The sequence below is a fragment of the Lycorma delicatula genome, chromosome 2, assembly GCF_047948215.1.
Source record: "Lycorma delicatula isolate Av1 chromosome 2, ASM4794821v1, whole genome shotgun sequence".
Taxonomy (NCBI): domain Eukaryota; kingdom Metazoa; phylum Arthropoda; class Insecta; order Hemiptera; family Fulgoridae; genus Lycorma; species Lycorma delicatula.
Window position 1 is genome coordinate 188,984,102 of NC_134456.1, and position 25,197 is coordinate 189,009,298.

The 25,197-nt window shown below is 29.1% G+C and overlaps 1 long non-coding RNA gene across 1 annotated transcript in view; it reads right to left on the reverse strand.

Moving 5' to 3' along the window:
- Positions 1–25,197, reverse strand: part of LOC142320396 (uncharacterized) — a 295,081-nt gene that overhangs the window by 152,711 nt on the left and 117,173 nt on the right. Inside the window, exon 2 of the long non-coding RNA XR_012755374.1 lies at positions 4,744–4,896. This is a non-coding gene — a long non-coding RNA (uncharacterized LOC142320396). The remainder of the gene's footprint in view (positions 1–4,743; positions 4,897–25,197) is intronic.

The window sequence follows — 25,197 nt, forward strand, 5'->3', positions numbered from 1 at the left end:
GTGTTCATTTATATAAATAACTCCGCCTATCTCCTTGGCGGAGTGGTAGCATCTCAACCTTTATCAAGAAAAAAAAATTATTAACGTTTTTATCAATAACGTCACCCTAGTTACCAACATTACAAAAAAGAAAAAAACATTAATAGTATCATGATTATAAAAATTATGCTGGGACACACCCCGACATAAAGTTAGATTACAATTATGTTAATGTACATATAGGTTTGCAGGTCACCTAACCTGTGGATTTGACAAGAATTAATTTAAAATTCAAGACTTGAATTGTATTAGACCTTAAAACACAATAACGTGTTTGCTCCCTTATCACTTTATCTAGTGTTGTACGACACGCTAACTCGCGTGTTTATGACATTTCAGCTGTTATGTCCACCATCGACTGAAGTTGCCTTTTTATGAAATGTAAACTGGTGTAGTCTGTATTATTACTTTTAATAAAATTTTATCTAAAAAGTATTCCGTTAAATACAATAAAGGTATTAAAGTTTATTTACATATTTAAAAATATTTTTATGTAATTAAAATAAAAAGTTGTTAGTAAAATCAATTTAAGCTAATAAAAACATGGAATCACCCACGTAAACGTACATAAAATTATATTCTTACATAAATTATATCCAATATCTGAGTCAACGCATTAACAAAAGCTAGCAAAAAAAAATTTACACTGCAGATTAAACAAACTAGTTTTCTATGTAGAATATTAATTTTAAATAATCATAAGCAAATAAAATACGTTGAAAAAAAAATTATTATTCTAAAAATCAGTAAACTACGAAATAAATTAATTAAAATACGGAAATACACAATCCTGTAAAAATAATACAATTTTTATATACTAATACGTTACACATAAAACATAACTCTTACGTTATAATTAAATCAAAAACAATATCAAAAATATTTTTGAAATATATCGATAATAAATTATTAAAATAATATTACAAGAATTATCTAAAAAAGAATACATCGAATATAAGCTTACATCTAATTAATAAATTATTACGGATAACAATAACTGGGAGTGTATAATCATCTAGAATATCATAACTTCGATGAGTCCTCACTCCTCGCTCCACTTTACCAAGTATCATCCGATACCGGCCGCAAAACTTCCTCTCAGACACCATCAGTGGTATCACAGATGGATGAAGATTCCATCTACGAGGCCTGAGACACCAAAGGACTCAATCGTCTTCAAAGTTGGAGGACGGAGAAAAGGAAAAAAAGGTTAACCTAAGGAAACCTACACGATAATTCTAATAACTTTAAGATTTATTGACTTTACTGATGGTGTTTTTATGTGTTTTGTGTTTCTAAACTATTGAGGAAATTATTTTAAAGACGTTTTTTAATAATTGCGGGCTCTTTGTAACCGTTTTGATAGCTTTTGACTACATTTCTTTAGAAATAGACTGTATCTTTTTAGTAGCAAGGGCCCTGTGTACACCCTTGTCATCTTGTATTCTTTTGGGGTTTTAATGTTTTATGACGTCTGCTTTTCAGGATGATCTGTTTTCTGTTTGACAAGACTGGTTTTTTGATTTGGTCGCTATTTTTAATCGACGACCGCGATCCCCCTCCCCAAAAAAAAAACAACAATACTCTGAATTATATTTGTTTGTTTTCCGTATTTCTTTAATTTCTCATTAAAGAAGTGAGAAATAACCTGAAAACTGAAAAACAGTAGAATTAGAATGGTATTGACTGTCGGAATGAATAACCTAATTTTACCGCGTCTTACTGAAAACCAATAACAATCTTTCAATTTTAAAACGGCACGCTATTGAGGTGATGATTCAGCTAATACGAAAAGTTTATCTGTATATCTTTTACCAATTAGTGCGAAACTTATAGCCCGCTTCATAAAAATATGTAATTAAAAATTGAAGGTAATGTTAATTTATTCCTCAACCACTTTTTATATTAATTTATACAATTTTATTTCACAACTGTAATTTAATTTAAAAAATAAAAATTGAAAACAAAGTAAAAGAAGTAAAATTTTTTGTAGTAATTGCTTTTTAACCTAAAAACTAATTTATTAAGTTTACTAATTTAACCAACCTTAACCCATTACTAATGAATTTCTTGACTTTTTTTACACGGGACATTTTTAAAATAACTATTAATGTCACGAATGGTTATTTTTAAAAGTTACAAAAACTGTAACTGTTTTGAAAAGCTGAGTGGGAATATGTGTACAAATTGCTCTACAGAATTTTATATACTAATACGTTACACGTAAAACAACATAAAATAATTATATCTTACGATATAATTAAATCAAATACACTGTTCGTTACATTTTAACAAAGGCCACTGTATTTTATTTTAGTTTTTTTAATCTATTTCTTCAGAAGGATGGAGACAAGAACATGATGCTCTCCGCGATAGATTTTCAAGAACGTTTTGTATTTGGTGATTAATACATTATTGTAATTACGTACGAAATTTTAATTTTTGATATTTATTCACATTATACTATAATCTGAACACGTCAGATTTTCTTCACATTTTTTTAAGATTCATATTTCGTCATTTTAAAATTCATATTAAAACACCACTGCGAGTGTATGTTTTATTTATTTATGGGTAATCCTTACAGATTAGTAATCTGTAAGGTAATATCTGTAATCTAAGAGAAAGGGGAGGAAGGTCCGACACAACACATTGTTGTTTCATTAAAATTGCAAATACTATTCTAATTTTAATATATTGTATTTTTTCTGAACTCAATCGGACTGTTTAAAGCAGTACTTTCATTTAGTAATCATAAAGAAGTGTGATGTACAGGATTACCTTCAGAGTTTGTACAGCTTGGCTACCGGTTTGGTGGCCTCATATTATACTAAATAAAATTCTTCTCAAAAATAAAAACAGAAAACATGAAAATAATTTATTAAAAACTACGCAAATATTTACTCAAAATTAAATAAATTATCGAAAGCATTTATTTTCTACATATATATATTTTTTTTTTGGTGAGCACCTGGGTACCCGTTGACCTTAAAAACGAACTCGAAGAATACCATCCCCCCAGATCCCGTATAAACTTGTACAGGGATCTTCCCTTAGTCGTGGTGTCCAATTCCAGCTGCCATGCTTCCATCGCGAGGCTCTGCAGCCTCTTCCGCAGGCGGGAGATGGGCAACTGAACGAAATATAGATCCGGTGCATTATGATCACCGTTCCGCTCCGGTACTGGCACGGCTCGAAACCGCAAGCCGAATAACTTGGCCTCCCGGCTTCTTGCAATCATATCCACATGGCTGCCCGAACTTTCACCACTAAATCGATTTGGAGAGCCTTTCCCAATACAGAGGTAGCCTTGTAGGAGGTTGTTTTAAAAACACCAGTGCATATAATTAAGGCTCTGTGCTGGCCACTCCTTAAATTTTAAACAAGTGCTCAATTTCTCTCCAAACTATGCATCCAAACGAGCGCCGCGTACGATGTCATGCTTTCGAGGACACCTCGGTACACATATACATTTGACGGCCAGACAACCCTTAGTCCTTCCGAGCAATCCTCCTAAGTTTGTGCATCACTGAGACGGAATCCGCCGCTACTTGACTAGTATGACATCGAGCATATCATATACGTACGTAGAGACGTCACCCCGTCACTAGTCAAAAAGGATTCAGGGATGGTCAAAATGGATATTTGAAATCTAAAAACCGACATTTTTCGCGATCACAATACTTCCTTTACTTCGAACAAGGAAGTAAAAATCCTCGTTAACAACCAGGACAGATAACCCTCATTTTTGTATTTTTCACAAAGAAAGAGTACATTAGTTGTATTCCTTACCGATAAGACACATAAAATTATATTTTACATATTATAAATAAAAAAAATTTACTTTTGTTTGTTACGTGGTATTAATTATCTCTCTAAAATCTGCCACAATTTTATTTCTTTGCGTTACGAAGAATGTTTTAAGAAAATACAAGTACTGAAGGTGTTTAATTAAACAGAGAGAACGATTAAAATATCTGATGAACTTGACACTGTGAAGACGGTGTGCAACAAATGAAAATTGGATTTATGCGGCACAAATACCTTTTAATGAGAATACTTTCGTGCTCTCATATATATACCGAGTTAAAACCAACTCCTTAATGATAAAAAAATCTCAGTTTTTAAGAAAAATAATAAAAGCAATTAATTTTTCGATAAAATCAAACAGGAGAATTAGATGAATATGAAATAAGTGCGACTTTCATTCAATGTTTCTGCTTTTTTAAGTGATATTTTTAACAATTTTTGTTTGGAATATTTTGATTCATAATTATAATTGCATCTTTTCTTAAACAAATATAATAATAAACTGATCAGTTCATGTTACACATAATAATTATATTATTATAAGTATAAAATTCATACTTCATTAAACAGATTTTTTAAAAATATTTTTATTTATAGTCGCATCAACATTGAACTGTATCGGTAAATGTGTAGACTTAAACAAACTCAGGCCGGCCATTCCTGAGACGTGTGGTTAATTGACACCCAACCACCAAAGAACATCGGTATCCACGATCTAGTATTCAAATCTGAATAAAAACCTTTATTAGGATTGAGAACTCTCTACTTTGAAATCAACTGATTTACTAGAAAACCCGTTAGGTTAAGCAGATATTATTGAACTTGATAAAGTTAATTAAAAATAATAATAATACTTAAGACTATGGATAATTATATAAAACGTAGATGAATTACCTTAAATTTCCATCGTCCACATTTAAGAAAATGTATCAACCAGATCGAACAAATAGGATAAAGAATGAACAGCAGCCAATAAAGACAGATTTGTATATCTCGTTTAAAAAATTAAATAGAATAAGATATATAACAATCCTCAAATTCTATTATCTGAAACAAACGAAAAACCAAGGATGAATTAACTTTGAAATATTAATTAATAAACAAAAAGATCTGTTATAAAATTAATAAAAACCTTTTTAACAAAAGTTTAATTGTGTTGTAAGCTTTACTTGTAAGCTTTATCGTTTACGCAGTAAAAGTAAGTTGTTTATAATAAAGTTATATTAATTTATTCTTCCAAAAAGATATCACCTGTGTATGACAAGAGATGCGATTGTGTAAACGCGGTAGGCGAATTAAATTAAAAAAGATTTAATAAGGTTTTCTTCATGAATCTAATTTCGTTGGCTGGTTAAATATTGTAAACCACTCAAAAACAATTTTGTATTTGTAAGTAAATAAATTTGTAAATGCTCGTCTTTTTCTACGTACGTTTTTTGTTTAACTACCTTACTAGTAACGTTTTTCGTTCAAGGAAGTAAGCTTTTTCGTATATATATATATATATATATATATATATATATATATATAAAATATTAGTACAACAAAATTCATATAATTAGTAATTAATTTACCAATCAAATATATATATATATATTTTTTTTTTGATACATGAAAAAATTAATCATGAATTAATTTTTTTATTTTGAAACAGTCTAAAACTACACTTATCACAACCTAGAAATCGTTAGTAGACTAACAAATTTTAAAAGTCTGCCTGTCTGTTACATGCAAACTTGCAGACGGCTACGTTGTAATCGAACTGACAACAAACAGACCATTACTGAAAACGTGACTTTTTTCTAAACGTTTCAGATGTCTAGACAGTTAAAACGATAAACATTACAGCAAGTTATATTAAAAACTGATTAGTCATGATTCTACTGACACCAAAAAAAGATCATGCCTACTTCTTACAAACCCCGTTTAAAAATGAGCAAATCCGATGCTGAAAATTTCCTTTTGCTGCATCCACAATTTTTTTCTGATTAGTTCCCTGATCACAGTACTAAAAAACAAATTGCCACTTCTAAATCTTGAATTATTTGAAAACGAGATTCCCTTATGCGAGTAAAATCGATAAAAGGCCTGATTCTTTTTCTCGTTCTAGATATAGAAGCGGATGACGCAAATTATCGGGGGAAAAATAATTTTAAGTTTTTTAAATTTGATTAGCTAAAATATGAATATTTTAATGAATATAATGAAAACTATTTAGATCTAGAATCAATAAAACGTAATACAACTTTTTTAAAGATGTGGAAAATTATTTCAGTAAACAGATATAAAAAAATGTATTTTTAGAAACGTTTAATATTTAAACATATACATTAAAATAATGATCCTTCGGCTAATAGTAATATTTATTTTGGAAAAAGGTTTTACGAGTGGGTGTTAATATATAATGATGAAAGAAAAAAAATAGTTGGGGGAAGTAATAAAGCCATATTTATGTGAGCCACAATTGTGAAGAAATATTCGAAGTTCAATAAGAAGAGTTGGCGGAACCTAAATTATTGGAAAATTGTACTCAATGTAATGACCTGTAAAACTAAACTGACCTGAATTACGTAATGACCTAACAACGTAATAACTTGTAAAAACTGTACTCAACATGATGACAAGAGCTCTTGACCTGAGCTCAATATAAGTTTGAACTACCAGTTATGACTAAATACATTGAAGGATCGTTTTTTAATAATTAACTTTTCACAAAGTTAATTTAAATACTGAAAATGTTATTAAAAATATTTTAGTAAAAAATGTAGACCGTTTTAGAAAAAAATAAAAAATACAAATGCCGATGTACAACTAAATTAGAATGGTGGAAATTTCCATTAAATATGAAAGCATTATGATTTTAATATTTTTTAATTATGTTGAAAATGGATAGAAGAAATGATATAGTATACGAATGGTGCCAATGAATTAGTGCTGTGTGGAATGAATAAGAACGTTTAGTTAGAAAACATAATTTTAAATGTAGAAGATAACTGCAACGGATAAAGAGAAAATAGAAAATATGCATGCAACTTCCACGGATGAATTAATAAGCAAACAACAACATAACAAGAAAACTGCATGCAGGTTACAAACATATGCCTTAATTAGAATATCTCATTTATAACAGGCTATATTTATGCCTTAATTAAAATTCAAAAAAATTGGCTATCTAGTAATTTTACTGATTTTTGGTTTAAAAAATAAACATTTTCTATAGGTCAGCTCTAATCGAAAACGAGATACAATACTAGACGAAAATATTTTCAGTATAATTTATCACAACTATTTAATAAATAAACAATTTTCCCAAACATATTGATCCGTTTTCCTAAACAGATTAAAAAAAATAATAAAATAGCACTTGTAGACAAGGATTACGGATATTCTATTCCCAAGATTTAATTTAAGATGTAAGGGATTGTAAAAAGCAAATTTGAAGAATATTATCTTAGACGGCATATAAAGTTATGAATATAAAGACGATCTTTCCAACTAAAAAAAGATTATGCCGAAATAAGAACAAAAACCACCAATTAAGGATTGTATATTTATAACAAAATTATTTTATAATAACTTGAATTAATGAAAAAATATATTCGAAATCGAAGACATATTCTTAATGACCGTCGTTAAGTGAATTCACGTAACGACGGTCATTAAGAATATGTCTTCGATGATTTATTAATCATCATTATAATTATTGTATAAACATACATAACACTTTCATTTGAGATTTTTTACATTCAAATGTTAAAAGGTATGAAAAAACAAATACCCCGTTCAAAATATTGTATAACCGTATTATAGATGATGGAACTATGTCCCCCCAAAAAACAACTGTTATCGGTTGAAAAAAAATAATTTTAGTAGGTATATAAAAACGCATTTTAACTAAGTATACCTATTTACCAATAAATTGAACACAAGAATTAAATATGGTAATCCAGTTTTCTTTCGGAGGAAGGGAAATCTTTTATAGACACTATATGGCCTCATGCCCCATAGCAGTGTGGGATCCTCCCTTGCGGGCCTACAAACTGAAACCCCTCTCTCTCTTCAAACATGGGATGCCGGGCCAACGTTAAGGTATTATCACAGCACCCATATGTCTTGTCTACATCCGCACCTCCCTTGCTGGCCCCACGCCTCGAACTTGTAGGGATCCTACGTTATTTTTTTTTTTACTTCGGCTTCTTGGAGCCGGGGACCTGCCCCGAGGGAGTCTCAGAACATCCCTGGACATCTTCCGGCAACTTGGTTCGAATGATCTGTAACATAAAACAACGATATCAAAAATTTACATAGACTTATTCTTTTCCCTTATCTTCAGATGTGCTATGTTAATGAAGTAAAGTGATCTAAGAAAATAGTACTGTGTATTACTTTACGGTATTTTGGATTCAAATCAGTTGCTTTAGAGCTGTCTTTTAGAAAGATTTCATAAGAAAGCTATCTATTGTAATGGGTACCATGATTCGCCTTCCGGAAAATTTCGACATATCTTCACATTACATATCCTCCAGACCCCAAAAACACCGTCAGCTCAAAAGTTTATATATACATTTATATATATATTTTTTACTTTCTTCTGGACACGATAATTGCAGTAATTTTGCGCCAATTACTTTGTAATTGCTCCTTAAAAATAACTCGTCCCAAAATATCGATCGAGTTCGTTAACGGCCAAAATCGGACTATGGTGTAAATGTGAGGGGGGTTTCCGGAAAAACAAAATATCGCTATAACTTTCTTATTACGTAAAATATCGAATTCGTTTAAAGTCCCTACAATTCTTTAGATAAGGGCCTAAAACTTATGTAAGTAATGGTTTTTGATATCACCAACCTCTCGCCCAGGGGATGGAAAAAATAGGGTTTTGAAGACAGAAAAATCACACCACCCTTAATAGGCAAAGTATCGAATCGGTTTAAAGTGGTCATTAATCCTCTAAACATTACCTAAAACTTTGAAACAATTTTTGATATGACCAACCGTTACGGCAAGGGATGGCAAAAATGATGCTAGAATTGTAAGATGGGTTTTTTAATTTTAATTAGACTTTAAGGGAAAGCACTTAAAAGACTGTTAAAATTACCGTACATTATTTTTCCAAAAAAATGACAATGAGAAAATGAAATCAGTTAAAAAATGTAAGTATTGTATGTATGTTTTTTTTTTCGTTTATCACTTTATTTTCTAAATAAAAGTGCGGTTAACCTACAATGCAGGTATAACAATTGTCTTCGGATGGCCGCCTTATACCAGAGTGGTACTGTATTACATTTAACTTTGTAGTATTTAGTTATAAAACAAAAGTTTGATTACGCCTCAAGCTTATTACAAAACGACTGCGAACGAGCTTTAAGTTTGCACCTCCAGTACATGCACACTTGCAAAGCGAATGTAATCAAAAGAAAAAGTCGAATCTTAGTAGTAATTCGCCAAGCCATCACTAAAAATAGAACGCGTGGGGGTGTATCTTTCAAGAACTTGAGTAACTTCTTGTAATTAATTTAATTTTTTAGTTTTCTTTAATATTTAGAATATAAATATGACTATTGCCGTAAAAAAGAATACCAGATATTCATAAAACAGGGTGCTCGACAAATAGTCTAAACAATACATTACCACGTAGTAAATAAATTGGGTAATCTTGCTGAATTAATTTACAGTATATACATTTTTTTCCTCCAACTCAGACATAAAACTGTTATTAATATGATTAAATAAATATATTATAGAAATACGACAAATAGATGGCACTTCAAACTTACGTCTTACATCTATTTTTTCTCCAATCAAAATATTAAAACGAAAAAGACTTAAATATAATTTAAATGAAAAGATAGACAACTTATATAAACAACTTACGAATTACGATTAAGAAAAATTTACCTCTTAAGTGCTGAACTGAAAATAAACGATCATCTTAACGCTGAAAAAATGTAACCTAAAAGATTCTAATACGTGTAATAAAAAAATAATAATAATTTAAGAAGTAACCATATGTTAAGATCAATTATTGAGAACATTAGTAAAACATAGTAAGACTCCAGTGAACATTCTAAGTGGGATCTGGTTGAACAGTTTATACAGTTCTGTTGGATATATTTACAGATCACATAATTCTGGAAAAGAGGAGCGTTCTCCCTAAAAAAAAGCCTGAGCCTCAACTTATTTGAGTCCTTTATTTGGAGAAAAAATTGTAAATAATTAGTGGTATGTTATGTTGCCCTAAAGACAATCACTAAAGTAACGTGCTGCTTCTATTCTAGGTACGATACCTCAGGATTTTGAGTAAAATGGATGCACATTTCACGGAGGGGCATGAAATACTAAAACCTTTTGCTGGGGATTTTTTTTTGTTCTACAGTAATTCTGCGTGTTGATCGTTTCTTTATCATCACTCATTCCTTTCATTAACCCTTGATTCTTCCCTACTGCGGTTTTCTGTGGATTTTTGCTAGGCGCTTATTAGGTCCGTGTTAAGGATGTAAACTCTGTTAGTTTCTGCGTCCTTGGTGTGCAATTAAATGGGGGTAGGTTTGCCTATAGACGTACAGGGTCTCTGCTTCCTGTAGATAGATGTATAAAAGACCAAACTGAGTTTAAAAAAGTTGCAAAACAATACATAGTAAATACAAAAGTAAAAATACATAGTAAATTGCAAAAATAAATAGTAAAAAAACCAGTTTGGTTTAACTTCCGAATACAATACAACAGTTTCCAATGAATTTGCTGAAAAATTTCCAATGAACAGGTGAAAAAAGCAGAGTGGTACAAGAAGGAAACTTGTGAATTGTTACAGAACTTTCTTATAAGCAATTATAAAGCATCTTATAAACTCACCCTAATGAGATTAATCTGACACCGATATTCATTGCAATAAATGCTGAATTTTTGTGGTGTAGCTATTGGTGTAGTTATGTCTATACCATAATTTTTTAACCACCGGTCCGCGAGATAATACTACCGGTTTCTGAACTAATCGCCCAACAAAAAAAATTAAACTTTAATAACGAGAAAAAAATGAATATTAAAAAAAGATCATATAACGGTAATATAGAATTAATATATTACAATTATTTAATAATGTTCTGTACATATACATTGGCAAATACCGGCGCATGTATAATTTATTGAATGCATTGTATTAATTGCACAATCGGCAACAGTAAATATTTATCCCGCGATGTTTGAAGTGTAGTAGCGCGGAAGCCATCAAAACAACGCCGCACTAAAGAGTACAGTTTTGGCGGTACCTTTGCTTTATGACTTCGCTATGCACATGTTCAATTTATTGAAAACATTACTACAATTGCATTCTTTACTTTACGCAGTCGACTGCTACTGTTATAATGAAGCGGTTTACTTTTAATTATTGGAAAAACACAGTTTTTATTCCTCTTAAAATGAGTAAAAGAAAAAGACAGGAACTTTACATAATTTTTTCCGGACTGAAAGTTCTACTCTGCGAAATGTAAATATAGAAAAATGTAGTGAAACAGAAAATGAATGATCACCAAACAGGAAAAATAAATCTGCTTTCACAAGACCCTACAATATACAATAGTACTTGAAATATGGTTTTATAGTTTGGTCGGATTCTACGGAAGATAATTTACGTCAAACTGCATAATATGTAAGGAAGTTAAGAGTAATCATATCATGAGACTTTCAATTGAAATGTTCATATTTAATTGCACTACGTTAGCCAAAACAAAAAAATCGTTCACAACCGGAGAAAATGTAATTAAACCGGTGCTAATTGATGTTTGGACCCATAGCTGCAGATCAATTCCTCTTTTAAATTATACCATTAGTATCTGAACTGAAACTATCTGAAAATATTGACTACTAGTCAATAGTAAGTTTAAAGAATCACCAATGTTTGCCATCCAGATCGACGAATCATGTGATATTTCTAAAAACGTTTTTTGCTCTGCTACTACGGTACACTGACTATTCTTCTGAAGAAATTAAAGAAGTATTATTTTACAAAGATTCCTACACGACAATTTCCAAAATTTTTGATTCATTGAATTAGTATATTATAACCATTTCTTAACTGGAAAAATTGTATCGGTCTGTGTACCGACGGTGAAGTAAATATGACTGGGAATAATTGAGGAGTTACAAAAAGGATTCAAGAAATTGCTTCATCTGACATATTACTAACACACTGCATAATATACATCACCAGCACTTAGCAGAAATATATCACCTGAATTAAACTATGTTGTCCTGGAATCGACAAAAATTGTTAATTTTGTAAAGAAAAGCGATCTTATCTCTCGATTATTTGCCATTCTTTGCAAAAGGTAGGACCAGAACACCAACATCTCTTAATTCATGCAGAAGTAAGATAGCTCTCAAGAGGAAAAGTGCTTACCAGACTTTACGATTAAAGACGGAAATGGATATATTTTTGGTAGAAAAACAGTCTCTGTTAACAAAATAATTTTCCAGTATGTATTGGATTGCAAAACCGGCATATTTAAGTGACATATTTTCTTACATAAACGACTTAAAATTAAGTTTTCTGGGAAGTATGACGATTACATTTAACAAAATTGATGCATTTTAAAAAAAATTAAATTTTGGTTAAAAAAATTGACAGTAATCCTGATGTATTTAATTCTTATTACGATTTTATTACTACACAAAACAAATTAATAGTTGATAATCTGAATGTAGTAATGAGTCAATGATTTATACTCATTATACGATGGATTTGACAAATATTTCCATACAAACATAAACTTGCAAGAGATGAATTTATGGACAATTAATCCTTTTACTGAGAGTAATAGATACTAAAACTTATATTATTGCAAAGACCAAGAACGTCTCTTGGAACCGAGTTCAGACATAACAATAAAAACAAATTTTCAACTATTAATTTAATTAAATTTTAAATTGCAGTACAAGATCAATATCCAAATTTATATAACAAAGTCATGAAAATGTGCTACTTCCCTTTGCAATCACATATTTGTGTGAAGCTGGATTCTTAGTTATAACACTTATTAAAACCAAAACAAAAATCGTTTATCAATAATTTCATATCTTCGATTAGGTTTAAGTAATTTACAACCCGACATTGAAACAATTGTGCAAAATGAACAACAAACGTTTCACTATCTTCCTTTATTTACGATTAGTTTGTAATATGATTTGTTTGCAGTACTAATTTTAAATAAAACAACCTACATTTATTTTTTGTTATTTATTTTCTGATTTTCATTTATATATTGTTATGTTCTTTATATGGTTCGCCATAAAAAAAAATTTAAGAAACACTCCTCTATACAGAGAAACATGAACGGGGAAAGATTTGAATTTACACTATATTAAATTCTGTTATCTGTGTTATTTTGGGGAATTTCAATTATTTAGAAGATCTGTTGCTTGCAGGAAATCAGTACTGCGAAAAGAAAAAGAGTGGCGTAAAAAAAAACATCGTGTTTTCCACCTGTTTCTATAATGAAGCAATTTAAATTTTACACAGCATCGTTAGTAGATAATACAAAAAAATAAACAGAATTTTAATAATGTATTAAAAAATAAAATTATTTCGGTCGTTTAAGTATTTTATGAAAATTTTCCGATAATCACTTCTAAAATGCTGCTTTTAGACTCTTGGTAAAAATACGCCATTATTTTTATTAAAAGCTTTTATTTAACTCGCTTTAGGAATAATCAAATTTTGCTACTGCTATATCTTTTGATCTATCGTATGAAAATCAATGAAATTTGGTACACGAATGTAACTTCGATGACAATACAGCACTACGGTGTCGGAATTTGATATGACCCACCCCCACGCACTACCCCTACACTAAATTTCATGCATTTAGTTGAACATTTTCATTTCACATGAGTAAAAATAAATATTTTTACTTTTTTTAGCCTTAAAAAAAGTACAAAAATATATTTGATTACATATAAAAAATTATTTTTTTAAAAAAGCTTTTATTTAACTAATATTAATATTATCATTAATAAAAAAAGGAAACAAATTAGAAATACCCTCTAAAAAGTAAAAAATAAGAAATAAATCAAATTGAGAATTTTAAACAAAAAAATATAACATATATAACAAGTATAAAAATGCACTGAAAAGTAAAAAATAAATTATATAAATATCTATTAATAAATAACCAATAAATAAAAAATAAACATGCAATAATTATTAAATTTTTTAATTAAAAGTAATGAAAATATTTAGTTAAATAAAAGCTTGGCGCAGTTTTTATAACAATGTTTTCGAATAAGTATTTATAGACATTTGCTGTATTTTAAAATATATTTTTTTTATAGTGTAGGATGTTTAACAACAGTTTATGGTACGTACTTAATTTCCTAAGTCAAATTGTAGCAATCTGGAATAAAGACCACATGCGGGAACCAGGGGAGCAGAATATGTCCAGGGGAAATTTGGGCTGTCCGGGGAAATTTTACGGAAATTCTTACCAGTCATGAAAAATTAAAATCACGACGTAAATACCAACTGATGTATTCACATCGTTTTTACAATTATTAACTAGAATAATTGATCTTTTCAAGTTTTGAAAATAAACATTCATCCTATTGAGAATCTTAATGAGAACAAAGGTAGCAACATCATTCCTGGTGAGCGATGACTCATAGACTCAAATCGCGACAGGCAAGGGACGCATTACTGATAAGACGCATTGTGGTCACCAGTGTGCGCGTGCGTGAATACGTCCGTCTCCTTTCTACTGCACTACTCATTTATTTGCTTTTGGGTAGGCAATGGTGTTTCTTTGTTTTTATTATATTAGTTGGTCGGCTGCAAGCGTATTGTTTTCTTTTAATAGTGAAGTAGTAACATGACTTTTAATAGTGTTAAGAGATATACAATACACAGTATAGTGAGTATACAATATCATAATTGTACATTAATTAACTATGTCGACATTTAAAAATAGGAAGACGTAAACTGTGCGTTTTGTGACTGGCGCGGCAGACGCGATAAACCTGGAAATCATTTTATAAATAAACACCCAAATGAAAAACCAAGAACTGAAGATCAAGCTAGTATTTCTGTATTTTTAAATTTCAGTACTCGAGAGGTAAATGATGGTAACTGCATCGGATTTCCATTGGATTTACTACTGTTTACCTCTCAGGTGCTGATTTGTATTCTAATAATTAGCTTAATAAGTAAGTAATCTTTTTTTAACATGTCTCTCAGATTGAGCCTAACACATTTATTTAATTTCAGTGCCCTCTTCAGAGATTATCTCCGTTGAAGCCATAATACAGGCAATAGTCAACAATACAGCCAATAATAGATTATTGTGTTTGTTTAGTTGCGGTTATTACTGGATAACATGTTCATAAGATAATTTTTTGAATAAATTAATTGTTTGCAACCCATGTATTTTTATTACTTCTCTTTTCATAACTCATCACATACAATAAATTGGTCGGTAAAATGTAATAAACCCTCGCCATAGTTATGGGGAAATTTCTGACCAAAAATAATTGTGTTTGGAAGACATTTCAAGGGTCCGAACACTTTATGCTCCCCTGGCGGGAACCAACCCTAAGGAAAGAGAATACTTGTTTCACATAAGTGGTTGAATATAGTTTACGCATGTGCGTCTGTGTAGTTTCGATGTGGAAACGTATCCTTAAAATTTCCAGCGGTTTAACGGAAATTCCTTTCTTTTCCATCGTAACCAATCTGCCAATCGTTTGTCAATTGAAATAATGATTATGTACAAACCATAATAGCATTATAAAAACGGGTAGTTCAGTATAAAAGATAATTTCTTACGTTTACTGCGAGCAGAAATAGTATGTTTACCTTCCAGGCAGGTAAAGTATGAAAGATACTCTAATAAGCAGAAAATACGATAACAGCACCAGAAACAGCTTCCATTATTTTTATTATCTTTTTCAACTCACATGGTGTGAAATGTCGATAAAAGCAAAACAAATTAGAGAGGGAGGATAAATTCCGTTTGTTTTTACGGGCTCTATTCGGGTAAATAACTACAAATCATTTGAATCAGAAACCTTCAAAGTTTCACCGGTGACTTCTACATATCCTTACTGCTTAAGTTTGGAGCCGTGATCTCAGAGACGAAAAGGTATACGGGGAAATTTTATCCACCAAATTTTCAGAAGATATTTCACCACATTTTTTTTGGTTTTTCGTTGGTACATACACAGATATTTTGGGAAAGTTTAGTAAAGCCGTTATCCATTTTTTACAAACCACCATATTGAAAATGACCATCGGAAACTTTTTCAAAAGTATTTAAATCATGGATAAAACTGTGATACTTTTTTTTTGTAAAATCTATGAGAGGAGCTATGGAGTGTTGAAATGCACTATTGAGAAAATATGCAATAAACTAAAAAATGTTTTACAAAATATTTTCAGATTTATTTTTCATATAAATTGAAATTCACAAGAATAATTAAGAAAGAACTTGGTTTAATATAGTAAAAAAAAAAAATTAATTTTCATTAAGCGATTCGTAAGACACTTAAAAAAACAGTTTATCTTCCAGGCCACGTAAAATAATAAATTAATTATGACTTTTTGAGTATTTTAATTACTACCCATTACTTTAACTTTATCCCCCGGCTTTTGATTTGATACCAAAAAGAATGTATTAAAAAATAAAAAAATAATCAAAAAATAGTTAATGTGAACACCTTCTATTTTTCCAAACAGAAATCAATAAATTTTATAAAATGCAAAGTAATCTGTATAAGTGAAATCATTAATTATTAAAAAGGTAATTATTCTGAAATTCAAACTAAATAGAACATTATACCATACATAAAATAAATCTCATCCCCATTATTTTATTTAAAAAAATCAAATATTTAAATTATGCGAAAATATTAGTAAGAAAAGAACGCCACTAGACTTAAGCTACCAGTTAGTAAGAAGAATTTAACATACTTTTTAGTATGCAACAGAAAACTAGCTTCTAAATTGCTGATTATAAATGCAAAGCTGCACAACAGTCTTATACTGTATTACAACAAACAAGTCTTAGAGTTAATTCTATTCGTAGTTCTGATTATTAAATGGGCTAAATATAAACGTAGTAAAATTTAAAGTAATATGACATTTAAAAAAAAAAAATCTATAAAAACTTAACTCATTTTATTTAAGAGAAAAGAAATTATATTAATAATAATAATAATAATAATAATAATAATAATAATAATAATAGAAAAATATAAACATAAAAGTGTGTGTGTGTGTGTGTGAAGAAACGTATGCGTAGGAATAAATAGAACATAAATTTATTATTTAGTATAAATATTAATTTTTTATTTAGTGTTTAACAATGAAAAAAATCTAACAAGATTGTGGAAATAATATTATCGCCAATAAAATTTCTTTATAGAAAAAGGGAAAAAATAAAAAACAACGATGAGCTCAATACATAAATAATAACACGTCAAATATTTCTGATAATAATATATTTAAAATGTATTATTATGAGGCCATATAAAGAAATCTTTAACCCGTAATTGAATTTATTATATTTTCTTTAATAAATGTCTCTCAATAAAAAGGTTTTGGTGTTAAATGTATTGTAAATACTGATGAGCTAAAATAGAACCGTAGACCCTTTAATACAAAATAATGGATTGAATGTAGTGGAAAATCCGACAGTGGACTCTGGTATATCGTACACAAAATTATATTCTTAAGGTCGACTCTAACCACGACGCCGAGATCGATACATTTGCAAGGCTCATTATTCTGAAGATGTTAAATATACACCATTTACCATGTATACTTTATTTCTCTTTACACTTTTCTCTCTCTTAAAAACTAAACTGTGTATGGCCCATGACCAACAAAGTGCTACTGCAATTTTAATTTACTGTATCTTAAATACTCAGCAGTCTATAAATGTAGCCTATAAAGCAAACTTTGTACGAAGGTTTATTATCTACAACGTATGAAAGCATTCCGGTTTTTATAATTTACGTTTCACGAATGGTTTAGCATAAAAAATTAAAAAACTTTTTTCTTCGATTTTTTTGTTAATATCTGCAATCTGTTCTCTCGGAACAATGAATGGATGTGATAAACGTTTTTATAATTGATCTGAGGGAAAGGAAACTAAACAGCCATTAACTCCACATTCCGTTTATTTTAGCTGGCACCTTGTATAAGGTGTCAATGGATAATAACGAATTTAATCTTTTTGTAGCGTTTGAAAAATGAATGACCGGGATTCGAAGCCAAACCTCCAGATAAAAATTAAGAGTCAATATCACTCCGCCACAGAGATTAAAATATTTAATTATACAGGAATTAATTATAAAATAATAATTATTATTATATAAGTCAGGTTGTCATTGAGTACAATTACACGGATGTTCGCTTAAATTCCAAGGATCGATTTGAATTATTCTCTTACCAATATTTTTTTATTGAACTTTTGGGTATAAATTTAACCACATAATTTCATTACTAAAAAAAAAAAAAAATTCATTACTGGGTAAAATCATATCGTATTTTACAGGGTTAATTTTACTGCAGTAATATTAAATATTCTAATTATATTAAGTAAAAAAACATCTAAATGACTCGCGCAATGAAATTTTAAAAAAATAAACTAAATTTATTATATAAATAATATTATATGATTAATATTATATAAATTAATGTATAAAAGTTGAGTAAACTGTACCTGAAATAATAGCACTAATAGAAGATTTTATGATACCAGGTTCTAATGTTCTTCTGGCAGAGTGACAGAGTCTTCTCTTTCATCCAAAAAATTCTGGGTTTGAATACCGATCAGGCTTGGCATTTCTTCATGTGCTACAAATATATCACATGGTATTCCCAAGCATAAAAGCTTGACTCAAACTTATAGGTTAAATTAATCACTGAACAAAAAATCAGAAGTATTTCGTAGGTAGGGTAAGTGATGTAATTTTTATACAGCGAGCGCTACCTAACAACTATATATGTATATTTGCAACAATAAATTGCGTATTATTTTTATGTTATCTTTGAGTTTTATGCTAAACAAAGGAAAAACATATTTTATCTCATGGATTTATTTATTCCAATCTGTGCTCATTTTCTGGATTTGTGTCTTGTTTTACAGAATACGCAGCAATGACGGAACATGTTTTAACGAAACTCGTAGACTGAACTCAATATAACCACTATGACTTAAAAATATTCGTTCATAATATTAATTCAATATATATATATATATATATATATATATATATATATATATATATATAAAACATATAGAAAATATGTTCTGTATAAAATAAATTTCTGTATAAATAAAATTTGATCACGAAAAGCGGCTATCCGTGTTCAAACAATACTTATCTAAATTGTATAGCTTAAGATAAGCCCACATCCAGTTCCGAGTGTGCAGTCGAGAAATAAAATGAGAAGGACGTTTCTACCGTTTCTACTTTGCGATTAAATTAAAAAATATTTCAACTTTCTCAGTTTTTTCCAACACAGTTTCTCTTTATACAAATGCACTGAAACATTACTGACAACAGAGAAATCAACATGAATAAGCAACACAAGATCTGAAAGTTTCGAAACTGAACTTTTCTTACTTGTACTTAAACATTGTAAAAAGCTCTAGAAAGATGGTATTTCTTTTAACGTTTAACTTAAGAATATTCTTTATATTACAAACTTCAATTTCAGTACAACTGTGGAAACGAGTGTGATATCCAAGCGCATATATACAAGAATACTTCTCTTTTTACAAAAATGTTTTAACTTTTGATTAGCGGCATATATACAATAATATATTTTAGTCGGTTGCCTAGCTTATTGCGTCTGGTTAATAGGCATTAAAAAAGGATTAGGTTTCATTAATCAAAAGTTTAAACTACTAAATTAGTTTTTTACTATTCCTAACAATCAAAAATGACATTATTTTCTAATTTTAATATAACTTGTAATAAACCCTCATATAAAAAATTATTTTTTTAAAAAAGCTTTTATTTAACTAATATTAATATTAACATTAATAAAAAAAGGAAACAAATTAGAAATACCCTCTAAAAAGTAAAAAATAAGAAATAAATCAAATTGAGAATTTTAAACAAAAAAAATATAACATATATAACAAGTATAAAAATGCACTGAAAAGTAAAAAATAAATTATATAAATATCTATTAATAAATAACCAATAAATAAAAAATAAAAATGCAATAATTATTAAATTTTTAAATTAAAAGTAATGAAAATATTTAGTTAAATAAAAGCGTGGCGCAGTTAAAACAACTGATGTAGAATCAGAACATCTAATTCTACATCTCAGTGATGTAGAATTAAAACAAAAAACTGCTCGTTTTTTTATATCGTCAAAATACTTTAATATAGTTTAAACGGATTTTGAAAAATACCGTAATGAAAATCGCTGTTTGTTTAAACATAAATTAAATAATTCAAAATCTTAACGCATTTTGATTAACAAAAATCATCAAAAATTGGTCTGCTGTAAGTGAGATTAATAAAAACGCACAGTATCAAAACACAAGCTATCAAAATACAGCAACTGCTCAAACATAAACGTTTAACGCTATGTTACACTTTATACTGGAATAAATTAGATAATATGGAAAAGAATTAAATACTGATGTACCACGGAAAGTTAAACACTTTCCTGATTTTTGACTGGAAGCGCGATATTAGTATTTAGTATCAAGTATCTCGATATTAAATTTAGAAATGTAACACAAAGCTGGATGTTATATGTCTAATGGTTTAAGAATCGACATATCTCGTCCGTTTGCTGAAAAGGTTTACTGGACAGTTTAGATTTACGTCTGAGTAGCCAATACATTTTTCAGAATCATAGATCTAATAATTTCCTTTTAAATAAATATATGCTTTCTCCATGTTAGATGACGATCAAAACGTAGTTCTAGATAATTATTATCTGTTTGGGGTATAGCAATGTCGTAAATCTTTGGTAGTAAATAATTATTCCAATACAGAGTAAATACGAAGTCCTTGTTAATTTAAAGTTTCTATTTATTTAAGGCCGTTTTAAAAACGTACAATCTCTCATAAATAACATGTGGATCTCTGTCAACAGTAAGAATGCTTCGTCAAATGTTGCTACAGTTATACGAGGAGTTTGAGGCAAGTCTTCAGTCTGCAGTATTGCCCAAAGATACTTCCTTGTGAAACCCCGGATTTTGTGTCCTGACCCCGTAGGGGAAGACACCTTCCGCCACCCACTCCGTTCCTAGCCGTCATGGGCTTCACCGGAGGTCATCTTCGAAACCTCGCCTTTTGACATATTACAGTCCGCCTCGGCCAGGATGACACCGATGCGAATGCCACGAGTGATATTCCCATCGGTATACTACTATTGTTAGTTATGTAAGAATGTTTTGAATCTTGATTTAGTAACATCTTTCCTCAAGGAATAAATGAAGAACTGTGAAAAAAACGTAGGTCACAAATTAAAGTATTTAGTTTTAGTTAATCAGTAAATAGAAAAATAACAAGGCGGTAAAAACTGCAAAGAAAGTTCAGAATACACACAAATAGACAATAGCTGATAAAAAGATATCGATGACAGGGTTAAAAAGGATTAGAGCAAAATTTAGTGGGTTGGAAAAGTACACTCAAACCACTCCGATCACTGATAACATACTATAAAGTTCAATCATTTTTATAACCGAACAAAAATATATCAAAATAATTACAAAGGTCAATTATTTTATTAAGAATTTTTATACTGAAAGCAATTTTTTGCTTGAAAAATATTTTATAATTGTTAAATTTTATTAACGAGTAAAACATTTCATTAATCAAACATTTCAAACCAAATCAAACCATTTTTAAGTTAAATCAACTACTACTAAGTTAATGATTTAACAAGTGTGTATTTTCTAATTTAACGACTGTTAAGGTCATTATCGAGAAGTGCGAAACGTTTTGATTTATACTATGTTTGAAACGTTACGGTCGACGCGATATAAATATTTCAGACCCAGACCTTGGAATCGGAACCGGCAATTTAATTGTCACTTGTTTCACTGAACCGATCGATAATAATTTGCTAACTTCATATAAGATATATAAATTAGTATTCGTCAATTTATTCATTCACCAAGCATAGAAGATATTTTTTTGCATATACTGTGATCCATGTATCTGCACAGCAACATCATTTACAATAATTGGGTTAAAATTTATAGGCTGCATGTAGGATAAAAATGCGTAAATAATTTTTTGAAGAAAAATATTTCCCCACATGTGTCATCATAAATTAAACAAAATTAATGACATCATAAAAAATTTAATTTAAAAAAGTACAAAATAAAAAATATTACCGCCTAAACTATTTACTCGGGCTTCTCATTAAGCAATAGTCGTGTATTATATTATTTAAGTAACATGAATATAACATTAAACCCCCATTGTTTCTCAGTATTTTTTTCAACACATTAATTTATTTACTCTAGACAAAACTGAATAATAATTTTGTAGAATAAAAAAGTATAATGTTAGCCATCTATTTACTCCCTAAATAGAAATGAGACATAAATTAAAATTATACAAACAAATATTACATTAAATTTGACATTTGTAACTCAGTGTGTAAAGTAAAAGTATATAAAATTAAGATAGAAAAATAAGTAACTAATACAAAGGAGCTTATTTATAAGAAGAAAAACGTACTTCTGTAAGTCAAAAAACTTATTTGTAGTCAAATGTAAGCTGTTAATAGTTTACAGTTCTGGAAAGAACTGTGTTATATATTGATTTTGCATTCTAAAGTCACGTTGTTATATTGTAGTAAGTAAGGTGAATATTAAAAATATACGTATTTTAAATATTCAGTTTTTAATAATTGATTACTATTTTCTTCCATATTGGGGGCTGAGGGTTTAACTTGTATTATTTAAGCAAAATATATAAAACAAGACAAGAAGCACAAAGCTTTATTTAAAATAAAGTCATTAATACTACGCAAAGGAAACGTAAAATAGAAATATCTGTTCCATACACGTAATGAAACAAAGATGAAGATAATAAAAAATAAAAATTATTTTACTAAAATCGATAGATTAACTTAATATTCATTATTAAACAAAATTATTATAATAATTTAATATGTAAATTCTGTTTGTTTGCAACAGCATTCCTCGAAAACCATCCGACCGATTGCTTCGAAATTTTCAAAATACGTTCCTGTTATTCTAGGGAAGGCTGTAATCCATACATCGAGGCCCTAGCCCCATATATTCTTACATCCATGAGAATAACGAAAGCGTCGGAGGTCCAGGAGGCTCCGTGGTTAGACGATCGGGCAAGAAACGAGCCCTGACCAGCTAGTATTTTATTATAATTAAAATAAAATCTAAAAAGTAACTCAAAATACGAGTACATCTGTTTCTCAACTATATTTCAACAAATTTAATACTGAGAGTTAGGCTTACACTTACACATAAACATCAACAACGGTCATCATTATCAAACAAATTAACATTAAGATATGTAATATGTTCATCAATTCTATTACTTTTCCGATACTCGGAAATTTAGTCATTTTCTTGAAAAAGTAATCTAAATCAACAAAATTTAAAATTAGCTAACAGTCATAATAAATTCATTAGTCAAATCCGTAGTTAAAAAAAATTTAGTTTTAACTACTGATTCTCGTACTACGCTTCTTGATGGGAATTCTCCAAATTTCTCTTAAGATTTTTCTTATTTTTAAAAAAATCACTGCTCATGGGAATGAAAATTTATGAAGTAAAAGATAATTTAATAATATTCATTAAAGTACTACAAAATAAACAGTAAATTAAAATAATTTAGTAGTCTCGGAAGATATTGCCTACGAGTATGAAAATTTACCCAGGAAAATAATAATTGAAAGATTAATTTAAATGAAGGATAAATTGAAAGATAAATTTAACTCCATTTAATAAAGTTTAGCCCATTTTTTTATAAACTTATGAACTAACTTGGAAAACTTATATCAGTCAATCGCTCACGGACGTAGGCTATTCAATCTAAACTGTATACGGTATGCCCTAACTGAATACTCGCGTAAATGCGTTTCTGTACTATACTGAACACGAGCCATTTGTATAACAAACAACTAACATTAATTTTAGCTTCTAAACAGCAATACCAAACTTTGACGACACATGCACTCAACAAAAATGTTTAAATAGCGTTTCTATTTTATTCAAAAACACATAAACCTTAATTAATAAACGGAATTTCCATAATCGATCATAATCTTTATGTAAAAAAGTTACCTTATACAAACTCACCACACAAAAAGTTTAGTTTAAAATTCTGCAGATAATCTGAAATGTTTAATCAAATCTATGAATTTTCTTAACATAATAAAGATACAGTATTATAAAATAAAAATATTATTTAAAAAAAAAAATAGTTAATTTTTATCAGTAATTAAGTACTCCACTGACTGTAAGATAAAATCATAGAATGGTAAAAGTGATTATAAAACATTTCTTAATTTTCCACAAATCGTTATTAAAAACTAATTTCCAAAATACATACTAAATGATAAGTAATATAATTATTTTCAAAACGAGTGGATGAAGTAGACTGAATTATTTAAATAAAACTAAGTGTTATCACCGAATATTGAAAACTAAATATTTAAGGAAAAGGAAAAAAATGAGAAACTACTATGGTGAATATGAAAAAATCGGATAAAAATAAGACATCACTACGTGATACCAGAGGACATTATATAAGGGAAAAAATAATAGAAATACACCCTTAAAAAATATATTATTCAAATCCTGGAGCATGGGAAAAAAGGATGTAAACTAAATTTATATTTGATGACTGTAGAAGATGAATATGACCTAAACCATTATACTCCTGTTATTATCACATTATTAAAGAAAAAGCTGGCGAAGAGCTGTATGACTTTCCCGGCTAGGCCGATCAAGTCATGATTAAAAAAAATAAGATGTAAGTCTCAAAATTTCCAAATTTTGAATAATTTTTTATTTTAATTTTAGGGGCTTCCTTACTCTGTAGGGAAAGTTTAGAGAGAAAAAATTAAAAAATTATTTATAAGTGATCTTTTACAGAAAAAATAATTAATTTAAAAGATAATGAAAACTAAAGTATAACTTTTATAAAAGTAAATTTCTTGAACATAATTTGGCTAGTATATTTTAATAAAATAATTAAAAGTAATTAATAAGCGATATATCCACCTTACCAGCAAATAAGTGTTAACCATCAGGAGTTAAAATATTATAATTAAGTCAAAAGTTAAAATACATATACAGTCATGACTGCATGTTAACAGTACTCG